At 46.8% G+C, this 25962-nt stretch overlaps 1 long non-coding RNA gene across 5 annotated transcripts in view; it reads left to right on the forward strand.

Moving 5' to 3' along the window:
• LOC148474988 (uncharacterized) overlaps window positions 1–25962 on the forward strand; it is a 269290-nt gene that overhangs the window by 148706 nt on the left and 94622 nt on the right. For all 5 annotated transcript variants that reach the window (XR_015872789.1, XR_015872791.1, XR_015872792.1 and 2 more), the window contains one exon: window positions 8347–8695. This is a non-coding gene — a long non-coding RNA (uncharacterized LOC148474988). The remainder of the gene's footprint in view (window positions 1–8346; window positions 8696–25962) is intronic.

Below are 25962 nucleotides of genomic sequence, written 5' to 3' on the forward strand. Positions count from 1 at the left end.
CTCTCACCTGCAGCTTAACCCTAACATCCCTCCTATAGCCTAACCAGCCTCCTGCACACTAACCTCTCACCTGCAGAGAAACCCTAACATCCCTCCTATAGCCTAACCAGCCTCCTGCACTCTAACCTCTCACCTGCAGCTTAACTCTGACATCCTTCCTGCAGCCTAACCAGCCTCCTACAATCTAAACCTAACCTCTCTCCTACAGCCTAATCAGCCTCATGCACTCTAACCCTAACCTATCACCTGCAGCTTAACCCTAACATCCCTTCTACAGCCTAATCAGCATCCTGCACTCTAAATGAAACCTCCCTGCTCCATCCTATCTAGTCTCCTATATTCTAGCAGTAACCTCCCACCTGCAGCCTAGCCAGCCTCCTGCATTTTTGCTGTGTAACGTATCACCTGCATCCTGTTCTTAACATACACCATACAGTCTAACCAGCCTCCTGCATTCTAAAAACGACTACTGTCCTGCAATCTATCCCAAACGAAAACATGCAGCCTAATCCTCAACAACCATGTACAGCCCAACCTTTATCAGCCTCCTCCAGCCTAACCCAAACCAGCCTCCAGCCTAACCCAAACCAGCCTCCTCCAGCCTAATCCTAATCAGCCTCCTCCAGCCTAATCCTAATCAGCCTCCTCCAGCCTAACCCAAACCAGCCTCCTCCAGCCTAATCCTAATCAGCCTCCTCCAGCCTAATCCTAACCAGCCTCCTCCAGCCTAACCCAAACCAGCCTCCTCCAGCCTAATCTTAATCAGCCTCCTCCAGCCTAACCCAAATCAGCCTCCTCCAGCCTAATCCTAATCAGCCTCCTCCAGCCTAATCCTAATCAGCCTCCTCCAGCCTAACCCAAACCAGCCTAATCCTAATCAGCCTCCTCCAGCCTAACCCAAACCAGCCTCCTCCAGCCTAATCCTAATCAGCCTCCTCCAGCCTAATCCTAATCAGCCTCCTCCAGCCTAACCCAAACCAGCCTCCTCCAGCCTAATCCTAATCAGCCTCCTCCAGCCTAACCCAAACCAGCCTCCTCCAGCCTAATCCTAATCAGCCTCCTCCAGCCTAACCCAAACCAGCCTCCTCCAGCCTAATCCTAATCAGCCTCCTCCAGCCTAACCCAAACCAGCCTCCTCCAGCCTAATCCTAATCAGCCTCCTCCAGCCTAATCCTAATCAGCCTCCTCCAGCCTAACCCAAACCAGCCTCCTCCAGCCTAATCCTAATCAGCCTCCTCCAGCCTAATCCTAATCAGCCTCCTCCAGCCTAATCCAAACCAGCCTCCTCCAGCCTAATCCTAATCAGCCTCCTCCAGCCTAACCCAAACCAGCCTCCTCCAGCCTAATCCTAATCAGCCTCCTCCAGCCTAACCCAAACCAGCCTCCTCCAGCCTAATCCTAATCAGCCTCCAGCCTAATCCTAATCAGCCTCCTCCAGCCTAATCCTAATCAGCCTCCTCCAGCCTAACCCAAACCAGCCTCCTCCAGCCTAATCCTAATCAGCCTCCTCCAGCCTAACCCAAACCAGCCTCCTCCAGCCTAATCCTAATCAGCCTCCTCCAGCCTAACCCAAACCAGCCTCCTCCAGCCTAATCCTAATCGGCCTCCTCCAGCCTAATCCTAATCAGCCTCCTCCAGCCTAACCCAAACCAGCCTCCCCCAGCCTAATCCTAATCAGCCTCCTCCAGCCTAACCCAAACCAGCCTCCTCCAGCCTAATCCTAATCAGCCTCCTCCAGCCTAATCCTAATCAGCCTCCTCTAGCCTAACCCAAACCAGCCTCCTCCAGCCTAACCCAAACCAGCCTCCTCCAGCCTATCCCTAACAGCCACCTCCAGCCTAATCATAATTAGTCCACTCACAAACCTAACTTTCCTAACGTAGTATAACCCTAGACTCCTTATAGCATAACCCTGACTTAAAGTAACCTGACAGGACATGCTGGGATGTGTAGTTCAACACCTGCTTTATTGCTGACTGGCAGGGCACTTTGGGACATTCTGGTTCCACATTATCCTGAGAGCTATAGGTTGCCCAAGCCTATACCTACAGATACCTGCAAAGCAGGAATTCCCACGGGCAAAGCCATATTAGTGGTTAATCATTTAACTGTTGCTGTTTGTAACTAGTAACAGCAACGTGTAGCAGTGTCTCTGTAGTGGTCTCTCGTATGTTTTAAATCTCACATCTGCTGAAGATTAGCTAGAGGAGAGTTATCCCATTATCAAGTCTTTTGTTCCTGAATACAGTAAATTGTAGGTAAATATCAATATGTCAGCTTCCATTTAGCTGAGACTGAGATTGTCGAAATGACGTAGGTCAATATTCGTTGCCATTTACCTTAAGATAATATGTATTTACTTGTTTTTATATGTATGGTCACCTATGACTTTTACTAAATAGAATGTTGCTTTTTAGACTTGTCTTTATATCATCAGGCAGATGGGATATAACACAAAGCTGCTCTCTGGACACAAGTGCCGTTTGCGATGTAGGACATGTAAGGGCAATAACACTAATACATTTCTGTTTGCTGATATAAATATTTGATTGAAAAGCACAGAAGAAAGCTATGTATGAGGGCATGTACAATCAAATTAATGAAACGCATCCAAGGTTGGCAAACCCCTTTAATTACTTTCAAAGATCGGTAGAGTGGTGGAAATTCTGGCCCTGCAGCTGATGAGGGGCCCGGATGTTAGGGGGCCCAGCAATGCTGTTCACCCTCCCGAAGCCCCTGCTCGGCTCTGTTCAGCATGCACATGGGAAATCACGTGAGGAGCAGAGCATCACCGTGGCTTCTACTAATATCTGTTAGGAGGGGCTGGCGATAACGCGTTTCACCCCTAAATAGTATAACGTGTTTCACTGCTAGATAGGACATTTTTGCATATGTTTTATTTCCCTTTAGGTCCCAAATAAGGTAAAATAGTTATAGGAGCCAATTGCAAATAATACAGGTCTTCCGGCTGCATTGAGAGTCTGATTTATGGGAAAATAAGGATTCCCGGTTACATATTTTGGGTGGAGAGATGGAGATTGCTCTGGGAAAACAATACATACTGTAGGAGGTCAGTGATATGCCAGGATTTATCTTTGGGAATCCATACTCCGCCATAAACTCACCGCCTACAGCAGAATATTTGATCATAGTTGCTTTTTTTTGTTTCAAACTGCGTTTGTCAAGCCCCCAGGATTTGCCCATGACTCCCCCATCACGTGGATGGATCCGCCACTGCTCTTTATAACCCTGACTGAAAGGCCATCGGCCGCATGGCCAGCGGTTCAATTCCCGGCAGCGCCTGGCCGACCACAGCAGAGTTCCCGGCAGCGGAAGCCCGACAGCGCTAGAAATCCCATACATCGATAGGTAAGTATGTTCTAACCTAACCCCCTAACCCTCCTTAGGGGTACCTAACCTCCCCCCAAGTGCCTAACCCTAATCCCCCCTCTAAGTGCCTAACCCTAACCCCCCCTTCCCCGCTGCCTAAACCTAAGTCCCCCGGGGGGGTTACTAACCCTAAGTCCCCCCCCGGGTGCCCTAAACCTAACCCTCCCCCCCCCTTGCGGCTGTCTGTTCGCGGCGCCCGGCATCCCTTCGATCGGGATGCCGGGCGCCAGTCTCCCGGCATTGGGAAAATGTCAGGCGTCTACATCTAGATGCCCAGCATTTCACCCTCGCCGGGATATGACAGTCGGGTAGCCGGCTGCCGGTATTAAGGCAGCCGGCTTCCTGATTGTATACCAGACTGTGCTTTGAGGGGAGGTAGGGTTTACTCAGGGGGTGCTAGTAATCCCTATACTTCCAATAAGGAACCAAAAGGAACATCTACACGCTCCGCCCATCACAGCGCAATGATCCAATAGCATTGATGTGGGAGGGGCGTTATGACAAAAGCCACATTATTACATACTATCAACATAATAAACATACTGCCAAAGTTTCCTGACCTTTATGATTGAAATGAGACATAAATGAGCCTGAACGGAGCACTATATTTATAGGATATCCCAAGGAGTTGTTAGTAATAAAGCAGGAAGTGTTAGTATTAAACCTCACCTGTCATTATGTCACTGATCCCTCGCCTGTTCAGCATGTATCTGAGTTCCCAAGTGAATTTGCATCCTATAAAAAAAGTGGGGGTTGGCATAATAAATTGATCAACGACAGAAAAATCAGCACATTACCTGTAGCACTAACGGTCCCAGCAATCCCTGGCAGCCATAACCTACTTGGGGCTGCTGGGACTTGAAAAACTACAGGTGCCAGTATATCCATTACTGACAGAGCATGCTGTGATCTGTCCGGTATTTGTAATGTCACATTAAAAAACAAAAAACTTAAAGATAAAACCGGCATAAACCGCACACCAAACTTTTTATTGCAATAAACACTTCTCAGCGCCCCCTGTTTCACCAGTTTATTACACACCCAGCTCTGTTGTGGAAAATAAATGAAAACATCACGTACATGCTGTACACCGATCCTAACCACAGCGAATCACAATCGCTGGAGAGCTCTTTTGATTTGCCGCAATTGCGCCTGACCATTGCTTACGATTTTATATCAGACGTATCTGAAAACGTGTGCCGTGTACTTTAAGACACACATGTAAATGCGCCTTTTTTTTTTTTGCGCCATGTATTTCATATTACTTCCACCTCTGACGCAAACGCATCCAGCTCTAAATGAGCCCCAAAAATCTTGTTTTTTTTAATTCCATTTCTCATGAACCTGACATACTCTCCATATCTGTCAGGGAGATTCTTCCGTCCTTCCAGCCTCAGATTTCTTCCCTTATATAGTATTTTCCCGCACATCTTCAGTCCTTTATTGTAGCTTTACATTGGATGAACGCCCTTAGAAAAACAAGCCACACAGCCAAAGGCCAAACTGTTTTTAGAGATAGAGGATGTTGCACTGATGGGAGCACTCGAGGCTCTGTGTATATGTGTATATATTCCATGCTTAATATAACAGATCTAATATATGCATTGGATCAGGCAAATATTTGGTCTCTAACTAACAGAACAGTCATTTCTAGATATTTTAAGCTCACGCAGATCAAGTAGGGCCGGGTAATTGTAAGGGAAGACCTGGGTCGGTGGGCCCTTCTCTATCATCTTTCCGGCTCTTGTTTTCTACACGACATTAGCACAAGGAGATTTTTCAAGCTGTGTTTCACGTCTGCCAAGAGATCAGTGCTAATTAACGAGGTACAAGGTTGAAAAACTGCTTCAACTCCACTTTTATAACAAGCTGGATAATCCCCTGCTGCCCGATTGGTGCTTTCCACTTTAAGCGGGTATATTTACTAAAGTGCATGTTTTTTAGAAGAGGAGATGTTGCCCATAGCAACCAATCAGATATAATTTATCTAGCACCTTCTAGAAGATAATAGCTAGAATCTGATTGGTTGCTATGGGCAACATCTCCACTGCAAAAAAATCAGCACTTCAGTAAATTAACCCCTAGGGCTATAATCAGTACCCCTGATTCAGGGGTGGACGCAGTGCCGATATCGAACGCAAGCCGACAATTTTTTTTCAGTCTGCTCTTGTGTCCGAGCCGCACTGTAAGTGCATCCCAATGGTTACCGCCGAAAGTTGCATAGCGAATTTGGAAACAGGGAGATGCTATTTCAGGAAGCATTCCTGTGTGGTTATGAGGGGGTGGCTAGCCAGACGCGTGCTTTGTTGCGGTCAGCGGCTTCTTTCTCAGTGGAACTGATTTCGGCGGCCATGTTTAGTAGGACATTCTGCTCCTCCGTAAGGCTGGTGGAATGGTCGATGATGAGGCCGATGTGCGTCTGTGGAAAAAGATGCGGTCGCAGGCCCTGAGTCTTTGTCCGAGATGTCCAAAACCATAGTTTATAGGTCTGTTTATCATGGGTGGCTACGTGACTGTGATATAAAAAGGTGATCTGCTGCTATTTACCATGCCGGGACTGCTATGCAAAACTTAAGGCCTCCACACATTGATCGATATAGCGGCTATATCGTTCCCGTGTGTGGGCATATCGTCCGCTGCGCGCTCCTGCGGGCTCGTCCGTCGCTCCACCAGATCTTTCTGCATGCACAAGAAATCTGGAGAATCAACGAACAATCCTATGCAGGTCTATGCAGGGGGGACTGGCATATTGGGCGGTTGGGCACCGGAACGCTCCATGTGTGGGGACCGCCCGATATGCCGGCCGTCAGACCGTGTATACTCAGCTTTAGTGAAATTGCACCTTGGTAGTAAAAATTTTCTTTTACCCTGTGAAAGTAGTTTGAGTGTCAATGGACCCTACTGTATGTTTAAGGTAACGCCACCTTGAGATGATGAATCACCATCCCCATAGAGGTCTATAGTGAAGGCGGTAAATAGGTTTTCTTTGGTGTGAAACCTTCAACAAATTGCATGAAGAGCTGCAATAGCTGTAAGACTCCATTGGTTTATTCCCGATAACCCCTAAAACAACCTTGATAACTTAACTCAGTTCCAGCCTCCAAGAATTATGGTGCGTACACACTGGGCGATTAAAGTGGACGACTGAACGATAACGATATCGTTATCGTTCAGTCGTCCACTTTATCGTCCATTTTTAACACAAAAAAGATGAACGATGACGACGACGCGCGTTCCCGCGGGTCGTTCGTCATCCTCGTTCATCGGGCTGACATGCAGGCCAACCTGACGACCTCGTCAGGTTGCTGCATGTCAGGGAATGGGTGAGAGAGCCCGGCGCTGAACGATATCGCTAATGATATCGTTCAGCGGCTGTGCTCAATGTCATGAACGACATTGAGCACAGCCTGCCGGGGACACACTAGACGATATCGCTCAGGGAGCATATCGTCTAGTGTGTATGCACCTTTAGACATACTCGGGGGATGACTGAAACGTCCCCCTAGAGACACACTTCCGCTGTGAAGGTCTCGCCTCCCTCCTGGGCCTAGACCGAACGCTTCTATATAAAAGTGCCCGGGTCCCCTAGCACAGAGAAGGACAAACTCGCCATGTACATCGAGCGCCAGCGCCCTCACATGCTCTCTTGCGCCACAATAAAGCCACTGAGATGCAGCATTCTCCCGGCCATGCTGCGCCTTCCCTAAATGAGGAAGAAAAAGTTAGCAAATGATCAATAAGAAAAAAGACTTTTCTCCAGAATAGAAAAGAGGCTGAACCTATGTATATCCACTACTAAATACAGCCACTGAAACACACCCACAAAACACTCATTGTCCAGACAACCCACACATGACCCAAACATCTAGCTAATCTGCCTAGTAACAATGCTGTCAAGCCAGCCAATCAGCGAAAAAACCCAGGACTCTTATTTATTCTCAAGTCTATACAGCTTTCTCTTAACATTATTTTGTTTTCTTCACGAACTTTGGATGTCGCGTATGCGCATGCCATCTATTCACCGCTTGCCCTGACTCCCAGTCCCCGCCACTGCGGGACAACGTGGTCCGTGGGCAGGACAATGCTCGAAAAACGGGACTGTCTCGACAAAATTGGGACGTATGCATCTCTGCGGCCAGACCGCCCCTATCAGTACACTTGTTTCATAGCCCTCTTTATTATCAGTGTGCACACTCGTACCAGTCCTATCTCTGGTGCAATAGATCTGTCTGAACGCAGGGGTAATTGTGCATATGCATAACTCTGCATAACCCGCAATAACGCCCTAGTACGGCCCAGCAAAGCAGTAAATTATCCTGTATTGTGCAAGGCAACTTTTTATTGAGAAAATGGTGATTTTATAGCAGTATTAAAAAAAATTCAGCCTTGCCCCAACATAATAATCAATACATCAGACATTTTGTCCCGCATTCCTTACTGAATGCATTGTTTTATCTCTCAGGGCTCAGTCTGTGCTTTTTAGACATGCCATTACATAATCAGGAAATACTGAGATTTTTTTTTTTTGCTTACTTTGGAAGCAACACAAATCTGCTGCCCTTATTGCCCTGGTGACAACTGTATCCAGAGAGCAGCTTTGTGTCATACCCATGGGCAAGAAGTAGACAACTCTGCCTTGTGATGTGAAGATATAGCTGGAGAGCACAGCAAACTTCAGCTTTAGTACACCTTGTAGGAGGATATGTACAAACAAGTAAATTGAAGATGCATGATGGTGAAAATCCTCTTTAATATTTTAATATACAGAAGTGTCTTAATTTTGCTTTATGCTAAACAGTTTGGCTTATCCGTCGCCTCCCTTTCTCCAAGCAGCTTAGTAAATAGCTATGGGAGACGTAGCACTGACAATATATATATATATATATATATATATATACTACAGCCTTCCTGTTACAGAAATTCTGCAATCAGCTGTTCATTATTTTTGTCTTCTAGGATTATTTTGAACGCAGCACCCCCGGTGGCATTTGTGGATTTACAATACGAAACATCTGTGGGCCGCGATGTCGCCGGAAGACAGCGGAATCTTGGCTATAAGTTCTAAGTATATATTAGGAGCAGGAATCTTTTCATCGCAGCTGAAATCCCAATATTGCTAGTTGGATAAATAGGATTGGAATTTGGAAAACACTATGCCATGAACCACTTTAGCTTAGAAGAAAAATATGTATTTATCTGCCATACTCCTGATTGGATGGATATTACAAAATATATGCAACTCTTCTTATATACAGTACCTGGACAAATAGACCTGGACAAATGGATACAGCCCTCCATCCAAAAGGTACGGCAGTGATTATTCTTTAATTATGTTTATTACGTTTATATTTGCACTCTATGTTTACAATCTAAGGGGTCTATTTACTAAGCAGTGTTAGGAGACAGAGTGAAAAGTGATAAGGTGCCAGCCAATCAGCTCCTGTCATTTTTCAAACACAGCCTGTGAGATGACAGTTGGGAGCTGATTGGCTGGCACCTTATCACTTTTCACTCTGTCTCGTAACACTGCTTAGTAACTAGACCCCTGAACCTTTCGTATCAGCTCAGCATCATTTGCGGAGCGCATGGGAACGGGCACGCAAAACCCTTGGTTTTGCCCAGATCCATAACTTGAAATTTTGCCGCCTGTTACAAAAAAGAAGTTTGATGTCCCCCCAAGCTATCAATTGTAATCAAATGAGCCCCTTCAGCTGTGCTCCCTGAGTGGCTGCCCCTTTCGTACAGCTCAGCATATCCTCAGGGATGTCTTACATTAATCATCACTTGAGTGGACATCAGCACTGAGGCATATTTATATGTGTGTGAAAAGTACAGCTAAAAATGTGTACTCTACAAACTGATAGCTTGCATCATTAATCTGGCTCTGCAAAGCAAACTCTCCTTGTTGCACTGCTATGCAGAAGTAGGCAGAGCACTGTGGGGTCTAGTTACTAAGCAGTGTTAGGAGACAGAGTGAAAAGTGATAAGGTGCCAGCCAATCAGCTCCCAACTGTCATTTTTCAAACACAGCCTGTGAGATGACAGTTGGGCGCTGATTGGCTGGCACCTTATCACTCTCTTATCACTTTTCACTCTGTCTCCTAACACTGCTTAGTAAATAGACCCCTGTGCCTGCTACACACTGTCAGGAAACACTTTTACTCAACTCCTCCCCGCAAACTGGCAAATTTCTGCTGCCACCTTGCTCCATAAACCTTTGGGCTTGGGGAAAGCCTAGGGGCATTTAATCTGAGTACTGAAAAGGTGCCAAGGTGACTTTACACTGTGCCTCAGCCGATTAACGCTTGTAAATGACTTCCACGCTTTTTTTTTTTTTTTTTAAATAAACCTTCGATTATTATTTTAAAAATATAGTATGTTTTATATTTCATAAAGGGGTTGTCCACTTTGTGGTGTGATATAAAAGGTCAACATTTAGAAGGTCGACTGGCTCTGAATGTCGACAGTAAAAGTCAACCACCATTCAATAAACATATTTATGTTGACGGGGTTAAATGGGCAACACTGTGAAAATGTCGACATTTAACTTGTCGGCACTAAATGTTGACGCATGTTTTTTTATTTTAGCCTAAATTTTACTTTTAATCCTAACAATCATGGAAAAACCATGTGTCAACATATTAGTGTTGATGTGCTAAATGTCAACCTTTTGACTGTGTCAAACATGTAACCCCTGGTGACCTTACTACATATCTATAGAATGATGGTCGACGTTCAGAATGTGTCGATCTTCTGGTGTCGACCCCCTGAAATCAACCTTTTTTTTTTTGTCAGCCGGTCCTTTTTTTTTTTTTTTTTTGTCAACCGACCGTTATCCATCCACTTCGGATTACTTTGTTGGCTTGTACCCTCCTGCGACCTATGTTTCATACATTGCATTGTCTCTTTGTTGGTTTTTTGGGGGGGTCTTTTTGACATTGTAGACAAATGTTACTAAAACGCTGTCTCAAAGAGAATAACTTTTTATTTTTATTTTGGTGCCAATCATAAGAGATGAGATTTGCTTCCATGCCAGCTTTTCAATCTCTAGAAAGAAACCCAGTGAGCTTAGTAAAAGTCGTAGAACGCAGAGCAGAAAACCAATGAAAGCAAAACCAAAGGTGGAAACTTCCGCTAATATTGTGATTCAAATGGGAGCAATTTTTTGTAGCCCATATCAAAGAATCGGATATGCTAGGTTTCTTTTAAATGGTATAAATGGTTCTATGTGATAGTATCATCACTTTTAGGGACATTGGGGTCTATTTACTAAGCAGTGTTAGGAGACAGAGTGAAGAGTGATAAGGTGCCAGCCAATCCGCTCCCAACTGTCATCTCACAGGCTGTGTTTGAAAAATGACAGTTGGGAGCTGATTGGCTGGCACCTTATCACTTTCTTATCACTTTTCACTCTTGTCTCGTAACACTGCTTAGTAAATAGACCCCATTGTCACCAATTTGTGAGGGCATTGTGTTATACTGTTAAGTTAAGTGTAATATGTAGGGAGTTGTCCATATTATAGAGGAATAATTGTATTTAAAACTGTATTAGCCAAGTAATTGTCGCACACAGATATAAGGATGTAAACTATGCATATTGTGGTAACGTTCTATATTTAGTTATACGTTATTAAAGAGATATTTCTATGAAAGATCTGTTAATATTCGTCCTGCGGAATAGAAGATTTGTCCTACATAATTAACTCTTCAAGTGATGAAGCTGGGCTGATGAGTAGACAGAGGGCGAACCTGCTCAGGCCTTATAGATTATCTGATAATTTAATTTATTTCACTGCTTGTATACAGATGTGTCCTTGCAGCAGAATGACCAGGCATGGCTCAGTTTGCACTTGGATGTAGCCAGCATCCTTAAGGGGGGTATCCACTAGACAATAAAGTTGAACGATAATGATAAAATCGTTCGATAATCGTTCAAACATCGTTTGAACATCGTTTGCAAATCGTGCAGTAATTGTTTCTAACGATGTACGATGCACGCTCCCGCTGGTCGTTTGATCGTCTCCTCCATCGACTGAACATGCAGGTCAATTTCACTTGATTGCCTACAAATCGTTTACACATCGTTTACACATCGTTTACACATCGTTCACGCTGAACGATCAAACGATGAACCACTGTCTGCCCACTATAGCTGAAAGCTCTCAATCACAACATAGTTTATTGTTAGATCTTTTGCAAATCGTTTGCAATTCTTTTGCAAATCTTTTGCAAATTGTTCAGAGTGGAAGATCATATTTCAAGGGAAACTTCAAGGGAAAATCGTTAAGAGGTTGGACAGGGATAAAATCGTCTAGTGGATGCCCCCATTAGGGGTATCCACTAGACGATAAAGTTGAACGATAATGATAAAATCGTTCGATAATCGTTCGAACATCGGTTGAACATCATTTGCAAATCGTGCAGTAATTGTTTCTGACGATGTACGATGTGCGCTCCCGCTGGTCGTTTGATCGTCTGCTCCATCGACTGAACATGCAGGTCAATTTCACTTGATTGCTTACAAATCGTTTACACATCGTTTACACATCGTTCACGCTGAACGATCAAACGATGAACCACTATCTACCCACTATAGCTGAAAGCTCTCAATCACAGATTAAAACAACATAGTTTATTGTTAGATCTTTTGCAAATCGTTTGCAAATCTTTTGCAAATTGTTCAGAGTGGAAGATCATATTTCAAGGGAAACTTCAAGGGAAAATCGTTAAGAGGTTGGAAAGGAATAAAATCGTCTAGTGGATGCCCCCCACTGTCAGAATACAGACAGATTGCGGAGGTGATTATCAGGGTAGGGGAAGGGTTAGGGTTAGGCACTAGGCAGAGGGTAAGGGTTAGGCTGCTGGACGGGAGAATTAGGGGGAGGGTTAAGGTTAGGCACTAGGGGGAGGGTTAGGTTTAGACTGCGGGATGGGAGGATTAGGGTTAGGGGGAGGCAGAGCCGTAACTGGGGTAGTGCGACTACCTGGAAGATGATGGTCGTTCAGTGTATATGAATGACCATCATTTACAGATATATCTGCAGATCACTCGATCTGCAGATATATCGGCTAGGTGTGTACCCATCTTAAGATTTATGTTATCACTCTGGTCAGGAGATTGATAAGCGGGGCCGTAACTAGGGTAGTGCGGCCAGTGCCATGGCACAGGGCATCGCAGGGCAGGGGGAGCTGTTTGGGGCTGTCAATTTTCCTGTTTATTATCATTCTCACTTGTATCTTCCTCTTATTTTATCCCCAGCATCTCCTGGCCTCCCCTATCTCTTCCCTGGCCCTTCCCCATGAGGCCATGGCCCTTTTTCAGCTTCACTATCTTATGTCCATAGTTAAAAATTGGGAGGGGGGGCGCCAATGGTCTCTCTGGTACAGGGCACCAAAAAGTCTAGTTATGGCTCTGGGGGGAGAGTTAGGGTTAGGCTTCAGGATCGGAGGGTTAGGCTGCGGGAGGGGGCATTAGGGTTAGGGGGAGGGTTATATAATTTAAAGATTTCGATCGGGATCCTGACTGCCTGGATGCCACTGTTGGTATTCTGACCATCAGGATCACGTCCCCAACCCTAGTGGCGCAACTATAAATTTTGCTCTTCCCTGCCAAAACAGTATCAGGCGCCCCCCCGCCCATAAAACAAACACACCCAAAGAAGACGTGTAAGGTGTGTGGTTTCATGATACAGGAATGTCTCTTACACATTATGACAAACTAAGTAATGCCCCTTATAACACATTATGCCACACCGTAATGCCCTTATAACAAATTATGCCACATCTTAATGCTGTATCACATTATGCCACACAGTAATGCCCCTTACAACACATTATGCCACACAGTAATGTCCCTTACACATTATGCCCCTTATAACACGTAATGCCCTTTACCGCAAGGGTCTCGTCGCAAGCCCGATGGTCTTGACCATCGCGACCATCATTTTGGCCGCTCGCTATAGCTGTGGGTGGTCACTCACAGCTATGCGAGCGGCCAGGAGGCGGCTCCAAAAAGTAGGAGGGACGGCCCTGATTCAGAGCGAGCGCTCTGTCAGAGCGTCCGGCTCTGATTCAGGGCCTGTGTTCCACTGATATAAGATGAACGCAAACATCTCCACAAACTGAGTCACGACTGTTCGGATTTAGGGCCTCATTCAGACCCACTCGCAAGCGGCTGTCCGCTCGCAAGTGGGTCGATGGTGTGCACTGCGCATGCGCACGACGGAGGGAGCTCCGTCGTGCGCATGCGCCAGACGCGACGAGCGAAGGACTTTCCTTCACTCGTTGTGTCTGATCAAAGGGGGCATGCTGTCGATGTTGACTGACAGCACTCCCCCTTTGGTGGGCGTGCCGGTGGCGTGCCTGCCAGACGGAGGCGTTCCCAAGGGAACGCCTACCGTCAGAAGCCGGCCCCACTGACATCACTAGTGATGTCAGTGGGAGTGATTTTGGCTCTGATAGAGCCAAAATCACTCCAGGGCTTGTGGTCGAAAAACCCGACCACAGGCTTCTGGTCGCACTGGCGATGGTCGCGATGGTCAAGACCATCGCGACCATCATCCTGCACGCTCGTATGTGCTGTGGGTGGTGACCCACAGCTATACGAGCGTCCAGGAGGACGCTCCATTTTTATGGAGGACGGCCCTCATTCAGAGCGAGCGCTCTGCTCAGAGAATCCGGCTCTGAATGAGGGCCTTAGTCAGTGTGTATGGACCCCAGTAAATATACAATAAACAGTTATATAGTTTAAAGATGTACAAGTAGCCCTCAGCATGTCACATGCAGAGCGTGCACATCAGTGCAGCGTATAAACATATACAGTATATGCACAGTTTTTGGGAATATGTTGGTAGCTAAACATATTACAAGTTATTAAACACAGACTGCAAGAGACCTTTAGTTGGGCCAGATACAGAAGTGTCCTCAGCCGCTGTTGCTCAAGTTGCACCAAACAGCCGCTCTCGGTGCGCCAGGTCCCAGGCGAATGAGCCGCGCCAAGTGTCTTTCTCGCTCGTAATGTGCATCTTATTCGCACAAATAAAACCAATGGAAGCTACAAAACTGCATTGCTAGACTGCTCTGATCACGGGGCTTTTTCTCACACCGATCTGCGACTTTGTACATGTGTAAGTGGTATTTGTCTGCGATGCCAATAAAACGCAAAAATTGAAATAAAACCATGGTACGCTGCACCTCTAGGAGCCTCTCCGTTACGCCGGGTGCCTCTCGCAGTATGGCGTTAAGATGCTAGGGGGTAAATTGACTAAAGTGAGAGTTGTTAGAAGTGAGTTTTAAAAGTGATGTTGCCCATAGCAACCAATCAGTTTCTAGCTATTATCTTCTAGAAGGTGCTAGTTAAATGTTAAGTAGAATCTGATTGGTTGCTATGGGCAACATCTCTTCTAAAACTCACTTCTAAAAACTCTCACTTTAGTAAATTTACCCCCTAGGTGTAGGAGAAGACACCTGTATAAGACCCTTTTTCCTGTGGTGCTTTATATAGATTATAGTGTAAGTCATACCAGCCGACAATCAGCTCCCTTCTGCCGGGATGGAGCTGTCCGGCTTCCATGGTGTGTCGCGGCAGAATGGGGGCATGGCGCTGTGATGATGCAGAATTGGGGATGGAGCATGGGGCGCAATCGCGTCATCGTGGCTCCGCCCCCTCTTCACAATGCCAATATTAACGGTGCATGGGGCGGAACCAAGATGACGCGATTCAGCGCCCCCCCTCCTCCCCATTGTGTGTAGCTTCCAGGTTCACAGTGTTTTCAGATCCATCACTGGAATTAGCCTTAAGCTGGGTACATACTAGGTCGAACGGGCGATATATCTATCAGTGTGTACCCACCTTTATAAATACTGAGAAATGCCCAGTATCACTTCTCTCAGTTACCTATTCTTGTCCTCTATGTACAGATAATGGCACAGCACAACTTCTATGTATGTATGTATGTATGTATGTATGTATGTATGTATGGACAGCTCCACAGTACCACTTCTCTACTTGTGTGTGCCAGGTGCAATGTTCAGCACGTGTTCCTATTCTGTATACTGTGTGACTGTGCGGCCGCACTGACAGAACGTATCAGGAGCCGGGCCTGTGATAAGCAGAAGTTACAGAGATAACGTCTGTTTTCGCCAGAGAAATGCTTTGTCGTCACTTCACATCATTTATCATGAGGTTAACCCTGGATAAATTACGGCGTGGTAACTCATTTTGGACCACTTAATGCCTTGTCCTCTTACACCCATTCTTCTTTGCGCATATGGCGCAACCTCGATGCTACTCCACGGGTAGTGATTCCCGGACTTTCATACTTTTTTTGAGATTTACGCTGACGCAATCACTACTGCGAAACTCTCACAGTTCACAATCGGTAAATACGCTAATGCCTTCCATAGCTTGGCCGAGCATTGAGACGCCAACTGCTGCCTTCTCATATCCGTCCGACGTCGTGCATCAGCGTAAACGACGTCGGACGGGAACATTGAGGCCGATCGCGCAGCCATGCAGCATATGCAGCAAGTCTGACCCATCTCAAACGCTGCGTCTCTCTCTCGACACACTGAGAGCTCTCGTTCTGCGAAGGAGATCACAATGGCTAATTTATGCACGCCCACGAAATGGCGTGTAAACGTCAGACACGCCTGCGTTTCCCTAACCACCCCCCCATTACCTCCCTCACGCCGACTGTCACTCACTTTGCAAATCAATCCTTTGTGCAAGCACAGTCACAAACCAATTTTTGCGCAGTGCGGCTTTCAAGAATTCGCAGTGGCTAAACATCTCTTTATTTTTGCATACAGAGTAAATACTGGCTGCATTTGCATGTAGCCCACAGATTTTACATCTGCCCCACCTGCAATGCAGCATGGTTCTACACACGTGCAAAAATGCAGGCACTTTATGGCTTTGCTCCCCTCTCAGAATCCACCCCATAGTGTCCTAGGCACTTAGGATCAATATTTTTGTTGCAAATAAATTAGCATAAAGTCGCAGATTATACACAACAATGCGTAGCGTGGAGCGTGGCGCAGCTCACCCGTATCAGTCCTCTGGGTTTTTTTGCATCACACACAGCGGCTGCATGCAATGCTAGAGCCAGTGCCCAGGAAGGGATCGGTATGAAATACCGCCAGCTTCATGAAGACCCGACAGTGAAGATCCCGACAGGTAAGTATTTTAAAGTATTCACTAACTTTCCTCCCCCCCTAACCCTAACTTCCCCCCCCCAAGTGCCTAACCCCCCTGTAAGTGCCTAAACCTAACCCCCCCTTTCCCCGCAGCCTAAAACTAAGTTTCCCGGGGAGGGGGTGCCTAACCCTAACCTCCCACCAGGGGTGCCCAACCCAAACCCCCCGTTCCCTTAGCCTAACCCTCCCGGGGGGGTGCCTGTCCCTAAGTCCCCCCGGGAGCCCCTAACCTAACCCTCCCCCCCACGGCTGTCCGCACCCGCCGCCCGACTTACTTTCGATCGGTATGCCAGGCATCAGGCTCCTGGTGTAGGTAAAATGACAGGCATCGGGATTCCTGTCATTAGACCCCTGTCGGCATTAGACAGTCGGGAAGCCGGCAGTCGGCATTTTTCAACCGTCTGCTTCCTGACTGCATCCCCCCAGGAAGCACGTGCATTGTAATTCTGTTGCCTTATTGACGAGGATAAGAAGCATATTTTGTAGAAAAGTGTTCGATGGGACGCATGGCGCGGCTTATCTGCAAAGTCCGTGGCGTGCCAGATGGAGTTATTTGGTGCAATAGCAGGACAGGTGTATGTGGCCACATCTGTATGTGAACAGGAAATAGAGCCCATTTGTCAAACAGTGAAGAGCTGAACTATTCAATGCAGAATACCGTAGTCGATGGAGTCCAGGAAAAGCCGGAGAGACTTAACTGGAACCCGACCAGGTCTGTCTATAAGCGCATTCACAGCGCTTCCTCCTTTTGTCGGCCAGGCTGGTAGTGATAGGGAAACATTCCTTACAGAGGAGATGGGTTTTTTATTGTTGTTGTTGTTGTCAGGGCTCCTAAAGCAGCGATATGCAGCAATCGTATATATAGCGATGGTTACTACAGTCACTTTGCCACTCATGGTAAATAGACTTCAAAATGGGAACCGCAACTTTGCCAGAGGATGAGCAGCTGCGAGTATCTGACGCTGTAGATGGCTGCAATCCTTGCCAACCAGTAGGCACCGCAGACAGGTAAAAGGTACGCCGAATTGTAGACCCCAGAAGTTCCCGCTGGAATAGATTTGAAACGATCAGCGCAGCCCATTCAGTGATTGATCCAATATTCAAGAGAATTTTACGTATTATTATTATTAATCCTCTCAGTTCACTTAATTCAGGAATCTGCCGGACGTTTCTGTGGATTAGGTGACTGCTGAAGAACCAGTGACATCACTGCGACACGTCATGACCAAATAATGATGATGAGGCACTTGCTTTTAGTAAGGATATAGGCTGTATATTCAGCGTTATAGGGCCAGCCACCTTCAGGCTGTGTAGGCAGCGTGCGTAGTTTAATTGCGCACTGAGTAAGAATGATCAGCATTATTTGGCTGATCATAAAATTGTACATGAAAGTAGAATAAAAATATTAGGGTGGGCAATAAAGTAGGTTAAACGTTGACTTTTTTGTATTTCTTCGTGGAAGTGAATATTGGTCGTATAACGGAAACAGGTTTCTATAATTTCTGTAGTAACTTGTAACGTTTCACATTCATCTCAGTGTTACTAGAATGAGACTAGGTTTACGTTTCAGTTACTGTTCCTTTCTGCTGATGTAAATGTCACCAATGTTTCTGTCAGTACAATGTCCCTCTGCAGACGGGAATTATAACGCTTCTCATCATAGCAAAACTGACTGAACGCGAGGAGATTCATCTGTGCAGTTTTGTACAATCATTTTGCCCAAAGTTACTTTTTTCTCTGTTAAATTGGCAGCTGGTTGACATTTTTGCTGGTGGTTAGCACGGCTGTCTCATATTTCTGGGGCTATGGTTTCAATTCCAACCAGGGTAGTATCTGTGTTGAGTTTGTACGTTCTCACCAGGGGCGTTTCTAGAGAGGAGGGGGCCCGTGTGCAGTCTCCGACATGGGCCCCCGCCTCTCTGTCCGGCGGCCGGCAGCACACTGTGCTGTGCGCGCCCATCGCCGGAGTTATAGACTCTGGGCACTAGAGTGCACCCAGAGTCTATAGAGTATGCGCAGGTCACCGGGAAAATGGCCACGGCGGCCATTTTCCCTGTACTGCACATGCGCAAACAACGGGAAAATGGCCGCGGCTATGCGGTGCGGGTCCCCTTGGACCCAGGGGTCCCATTATAGATACGCATCCATTATAGATACGCCCCTGGATCGCACAGTCTTTGGGTGGGTTTCTCCCAGGCGTTCCACTTTCCTCCCACACTCCAAAGACGTATTGGCAGTTTACTTGTCTTCTGACTAGGTATGGCCATCGACCATCGATGGGTAACCACTGGTTTTGCCATCGATGGCAGAGATCCAATGGTTATCCGCCATCGATGGTACAGAGCACCCCGAGGTTGTTTTTTTTTTTTTTCTACTTGACACGGAGCCTAGCTCCACCCCCCCCACCCCCGATGTGACCCACAAATCCCCGCTTCTACCTCTGATTTGTCCACTGCCCTGTGAGAAATAGAGCAGGGATGAACATCAGTGGGTGACACCATCGATGGTTCCCCTGGCAATGGTTTCATACCATCGAGGTTAACCACCAGTGGTACCATTAATGGTGGCCATCGATGGTTAACCCACCAATGGCCATCTCTATTTCTGACAGAATTGACCCTAATGTGTGGTAGAGAAATTAGATGTATATATTTATTTATTTATTTTTTTTTTAAATGTTGTTTTTGGGTTTTATTTTTTCAAGTCACACACAGAAAGAATTTATGAATAAAACATTGCAGGGACAACTATGATGCTGGACTGCCTTTGCGATCTGTACTGGCGAGGAAAGAGTTATCTTCGGGAACTATGCGGGAGCAGGAGATGGCTAGCTGCCAAGCCTGGTCTTTCACTTCCACTAATTGAAAAATTTATAAAATAGATTAAAAATATAAAATATTATTAAAAATATTCTTTTGAAAATCCAGAGCAGGGATGATTTAAATTAATAAACAGTCTGTTGCATTATATGTTAGTGCCATATATTTAGGCTTACCATACTATCCCTTTATACTGGGACACTCATGAATTACACAGGTTCTGTGACTGATATATACCAGGTGCAATGCAGGCTTCAAGTCAGCCAGCCACAGAACCTGTGTAACTCATGAGTGTCCCGGTTTAAAGAGATATTATGGTAAGCCTACATATAAGGATAATAAATTCATATGGTGCGTACACACGGTCAGATTTGACAGATGAACGATTTTACAAACGATTGAACGATTTTTGACTGCATTAAAATGACTGAAATCGACCAAAACTGACTGCAAACACATCAGATGTCATATATCGTTATCTGACCATAGGGAACGCGCATCGTTCATCGTTCAAGGCTCACATGTCAGATTTTCCTTCAGCTGTGAACAATTGAACGATTTTTAGAATCGTTATCGTTCAGATCTGAAGGAAAATCTGACCGTGTGTATGCACCATAATGGTGCGTACACACTGGGCGATTAAAGTGGACGACTGAACGATAACGATATCATTATCGTTCAGTCGTCCACTTTATCGTCCATTTTTAACACAAAAAAGATGACCGATGACGACGACGCGCGTTCCCGCGGGTCGTTCGTCATCCTCGTTCATCGGGCTGACATGCAGGCCAACCTGACGACCTCGTCAGGTTGCTGCATGTCAGGGAATGGGTGAGAGAGCCCGGCGCTGAACGATATCGAACGATAACGATATCACAGCCTGCCGGGGACACACTAGACGATATCGCTCAGGGAGCATATCGTCTAGTTTGTATGCACCTTAAGGGTATCAAAATCTGTAATTAAAGCAAATTGTGTGTCAGAAGTGACTTTTACTACTAGCACAATCTCACGCATACACAAACAGTAACAATAAATTCTAACAATGATTTTTTTTTCAGTTGTACAATTTTACATATTGAACATTTACTTAAATTATCCAAACCTATCTAGTTCATGTAGAAAATACTGATGGAATACGGGCGTGAGTGAAGTTCTTTCATTGAATTGAGCTCATAATTGCCAATTAGAAATGTGCTTTCTGTCAGTAATATATGAATGAAATTCCTGCCTGTCTGTAAGATAGAGATAATTGCCATATAACCTATTTTTTAACACAATTTATTTATTTTTTGTCAGGGGGAACTTTACTGAATCTAGAGAGTATGCTTTATATTTGACGGTGTAATGGTTAACATTACTGCCTCACAGCACTGAGGTCGTGGGTTTGATTCCCAGTACAGCCCTAACTGGGCAGAGGCCCTGATTCAGAGCCGGACGCTGATGTCAGTGGGGCCAGACCCAGACGGTAGGCGTTCCCATGGGAACGCCTCCGTCTGGCAGCCACGCCCCCGGCACGCTCACCAAAGAGGGCGTGCTGTCAGTCACCATCGACAGCACGCCCCCTTTGGTGCGAGACCCGGAGCGACAGCTGCGCTCGCGAGCGGGTCTGAATGACAGCCAGAGTTTGTATATTCTCCCTGTGGTTGCGTGGGTTCCTCCGGGTTCTTCGGTTTCCTCCCACACTCCAATAATATACTGGGAGGTTAATTGGCTCCAAGCAAAAAAATAACGCTAGTGTATATGTGTGTATGTGTATGTGTGTGTGAGCATATGTTAGGGAATATAGAGTGTAAGCTTCACTGGGGCAGGGACTGATGTGAATGGTAAGATATTCTCTGTAAAGCGCTGTGGAATATGGCCCTCATTCAGAGGCGGTCGCAAGAAGCGATCGCTCTCTCTGACTGAGGGCGGCCGCTTCATTTTTTAAGTGCAGCCTCCTGGTCGCTAGCTAAGCTGTGGGTTACCACCCACAGCTTCAGCAACCGACCAGGGTGATGGTCGCGATGGTCAAGACCATCGGGGCTTGCGATGAGACCCTAAGGTTGGGTCTCGGCAACCGCAAGCCCCAGGGAGCTTCCTGCTCTGATCGAGCAGGAAGCTTCCCACTGACATCACTGGTGATGTCAGTGCGGCCGCCCACAAAATGGCAGGCGTTCCTTTAGGAACGCCTCCGTTTGTATAGCCACCCCCCCGGCCCGCCTACAAAACGGGGCGAGCTGTCGATCGACATCGACAGCCGCCCCTTTTGTAGTGAGCTCCGGAGCGAGAGAATTTCTCTCTCGCTCCGGGGCTTGCGCACACGCAGTGCGGCCGCTGCGCATGCGCTGGGCCTTAACATCGACCCGGTTGCGAGCGCTCGCAACCGGGTCTGAATGAGACCCTATGTGTGCGCTATAGCAAAATAACTGGTAATAAATAAATATTTTGTACCCATTATGTTCCTTTTCTATGTTTATAGCTATGTAACTATGATCCACATACCTGTAAGCTAGATAAAATAAGCAGGAAAAATGTATTCATGTATTTAAATATTTTTAGATAGCAGCTCAGCATGGTACAAAAAGGCTAGAAAAAAAACAAAATAAAAATCAAAAACAGGAAAGGAAACAAAAGGCAGCTTCAACAAAAGAGGTCATGAAGCCACAGACCTGCCCTACCACTTGCAGCTGCTGTCACATGCACGCCATCCTGACTCCACCCATCTGCTCTGTGTACAACTGCGATACGCCGTCCCCGCTCGGGTCCAAGCTTGTATTTAAGATTCTATATAAGCGTCAGCAACATCCAGAGAACATGATTGGAGTGAGGTTACTGTGAAACAAGATAGTTCAGAGCCAATCGGACCGCTACATTGTCACAGATACAGACCTGTTACGTGTCTAATCAGCATACGACCTACGACCCCTTATCTGGCAGATTACAAATGTAGCAAGAGATTAGCATTGTACATAGGAATTCCTGCCCCTTTCGGTGCATGAGCTGACATTGTAATTAAATTAGCTGTACCCCCACCACCGAAACAGACCTAGAGGTAAATTTACTAATACCCCTTTTCCACCAAAATTCCAGGTCTGACCCGGAGTTGGAACAGAGGGCCTATTTCAGACCCGCTCGCAAGCGGGTCGATGTTGGCCAAGTGCGTATGTGCACAACGGAGGCGACTCCGTCGTGCGCATGCGTGAGACCCAAATAACGACGGCCAAAGGGGGCGTGCTGTCAATGGTGATTGCCAAAAGCACTCCAGGGCTTGCGGCAACGTGACCCTACCGCAAGGGTCTCGTTGCAAGCCCGGTGGTCGCGATGGTCTTGACCATCGCGACCATCATTTTGGTCGCTCGCTATAGCTGTGGGTGGTAACCCACAGCTATGCGAACGGCCAGGAGGCCGCTCTTAAATTCAGAGGGACGGCCCTGATTCAGAGCGAGCGCCCTGTCAGAGCGTCCGGCTCTGAATCAGGGCCAGAGTTCCTATCCGGATCAGACCTGGAATTTAGTCGACCCCGACTCGGGAATATCCCGAGTCGGCGCCGCTCACACCGCAGTCGGGTCTGCATAGACCCGGCTTTCCCCGCGTAAGTGGGCTCTCAAGCGCCACTGAAGCCGCACCAATCGGCCGGCTAGCAGCGCACTCCAGGTCATCGTGACCCGGAGTGCGCCGTTCACACTGCAGGGTTTCACGGGTCACTCCCATGTTAAACCCTGTTATTTACCTGGGTTGGATTGCCGGGTCACTCGACCCGGCGATCCAACCCTCTCCCCTTTTACACCAGGGAGCTGCGCGGGTTAACCCTGCAATAACCCGGGTTTTAGCTCCGGTGTAAAAGGGGTATAAGATGGGAGTTCTATTATTAAGAAGTGATGTTGCCCATAGCAACCAATTAGATTCCAGGTATTATCTTCTAGAAGGTGCTAGATAAATATCTCACATCCGCCACTCACACACAAAACCGGAAACATGGAGCTCCGATCAGGCGGCCATCAGCCTTCTAAGATGCTGCAGACACAGCGGGGTCTCCAGACATACAGAGGGCTCTCCTGCTGCCAGCAAGAACGCAGTGGCTAATTCATGCACGATCCCGGAAAAAGATGTTTAAATGGTCAGACGCACCTCTGTTATACTAACCACCCCACTAACACTGACTACCTGTCACTCACTTTGCAAGTAAATCCTCTGTGCGAGCGTAATTGCACTTCAATCACTGAACGTGTGCAATGCGGTTTAAACCATAGATGCCTAAATTTTGCTTGTCCTCCCCGGGAGAAGCCTGTGGAGGTCAAGCAGATGGGCTGTGACGGGGGCGGGGCCTGACGGGTCACATAATTAAGCCCCGCCCCGTTGCGGCAAATTGCCGCGATTGGTTTAAATTTAAAAAGGGGACGTGGCTAAATGATCACTTCATTAAGCCCCGCCCCCTACACGAGAACCCATGATTGCTGCGGAAATTCTCCACATTCTGCCCACTTCACTAGGAACTGGGCAGAATGCGGGAGAAATGCCTACCCTTCCAGGGGTGCGGGGGGGGGGGGGTTAAAATCAGGAGCCTCCCATGAAAACCGGGAGGGTAGGCATGTATAGTTTAAACGCATACGCAGTGGCAAACAATTGCTCAATCTGTGTGTATGCATATGAGTCTTCTCTTCTTAATGTGTCTTCTGGGCCTGATTCAGAGGCGCTCGCTATTTGTGAGCGCTTGCTCTGAATCAGGGCATTTTTTTTTTACGTTTCGGCCTCCAGGCCGCTCGCAAAGCTTGCGTCGAGACCCTGCGGGAGGGTCTCGGCTTCCGCAAGCCCGAGTGGACTTCCTGCTCTAATAGGCCAGGAAGTCCACTACTGACATCACTCGTGATGTCAGTAGGGCCGCCCACAAACGGCAGACGTTCCTAAGGGAACACCTGCGTTTGTGCAGCCACCCCCCCTCCCCGCCTACAAAACGGGGCGAGCTGTCAATCAACATCGACAGCCGCCCCGTCTTGTAGTGAGCCCTGGAGTGACAGAGCTTCCGTCGTTGCTAGTGGATATAACAATGATTCATTAATCAATGATTAGGAGCTCATTATGGGAACGTGCGATCTTGTGTCAGTCTGCATACTAGTCTCTGTGTTGTGGTGTTTTAGAACTCTGAATGTACATCAGAATGCAGAACTCTCTACAGCAGGATGTGGTGTCTCCTATGTAACTTTAATCAGTGCTTGAAGAAATATTTTCCCTTACATGTTCTAAACTTTCACCAATTGTCTAAGAAAATAACTTCTCTGTTTATCAGAGATCAAAACACAGAGAATCGAGGGTAAATAACCTAATTTTTGTCAGCACTCTTCAACAGGAAGAAAAGCCGATATGTCCGGCAGACAGGGAGACTTACTAACGCTGCAGCAGGTGCAGCCTCTCTTCTGTGCATTGGAGCTTCCGCCACTAGGCCTGATTCAGAGATGTACGCTAATCCATTCACAGCCGCGATCCCGTAAGCAGCTGCTGTGCGAAAATGTGCCAACTCTTTAGCAGGCTGGAAACGTATCGAGGCGCCCACTGGCGGCGTCGCAGGTCCCAGCAATACGTAGCTGCCACCGCAGATCATTTGATAATCGTCTGTCTGAGTAGCCCTGTGGTCATGTAGGATGGCTGAACTGAGATCCCGGAACCATTTTATCTGCATAAGGGATTGCAGGCGCAGGATGTGACACACCCCGAAAACAACCGGGACATGCCTGCGTATTTGCTGCCACTTCCCGTTACCTTCCCCAAATGGTCCCTGACATCAATCACTAATCCTCACTGCGTGCGGCATTGCAAAGGTACCTTGGCGCGTGTGCACAGTCGACTGATAATCGCTCAACTGCGCAAATATTGGAATAGCGTATATACTTGAATTAGGCCCATTGTTACTTGTCAGGCACTCCAACAAAGAGGGTGGGGGGGGGGTCTGTCTTTTTTAAAGTATACTATTTAATTTTCGGCAAATAATAAAAAATATTTAAAAAAATCAGGTTGCTCTCACTGTCATGTCTACGATAAATATTAGAGTGGCTACTCTGAAATAATTATCCCCACTTACCTTCCCATGACACAGTAAATGACTTAAGGGGTCTATTTACTATGCAGTATTAGGAGACAGAGTGAAAAGTGATAAGGTGCCAGCCAATCAGCTCCCAACTGTCATCTCACAGGCTGTGTTTGAAAAATGACAGGAGCTGATTGGCTGGTACCTTATCACTTTTCGCTCTGTCTCCTAACACTGCTTAGTAAATAGACCCCTCAGTGCATTGACTAACTCTTCCATTTTCACATGCCATAGAGCCAAGAGGGAGACGTTTCAAACCTTGAAGATAAGTAGAGAAGTTTCCCATAGCAACCAATCAATTATCATTTATCAAGTACCTTCTATAAAATGATAGCTGGACGCAGGACCGGATTAAGGCTTGTGGGGGGCCCAGGGCAACTAAATTGTGGTGGCACCCTTCAAGCCACACAGAGCCCCCCCTTCCCCCTAGCCACCCTGAGCCTACCGCCCTCCTACCCCAAAGCCTATTGCTCCGCCGCTGACTTACCTGAGTGA

Source organism: Taudactylus pleione, unplaced genomic scaffold, assembly GCF_031769625.1.
Source record: "Taudactylus pleione unplaced genomic scaffold, aTauple2 ptg000791l, whole genome shotgun sequence".
Classification (NCBI taxonomy): Eukaryota; Metazoa; Chordata; class Amphibia; order Anura; family Myobatrachidae; genus Taudactylus; species Taudactylus pleione.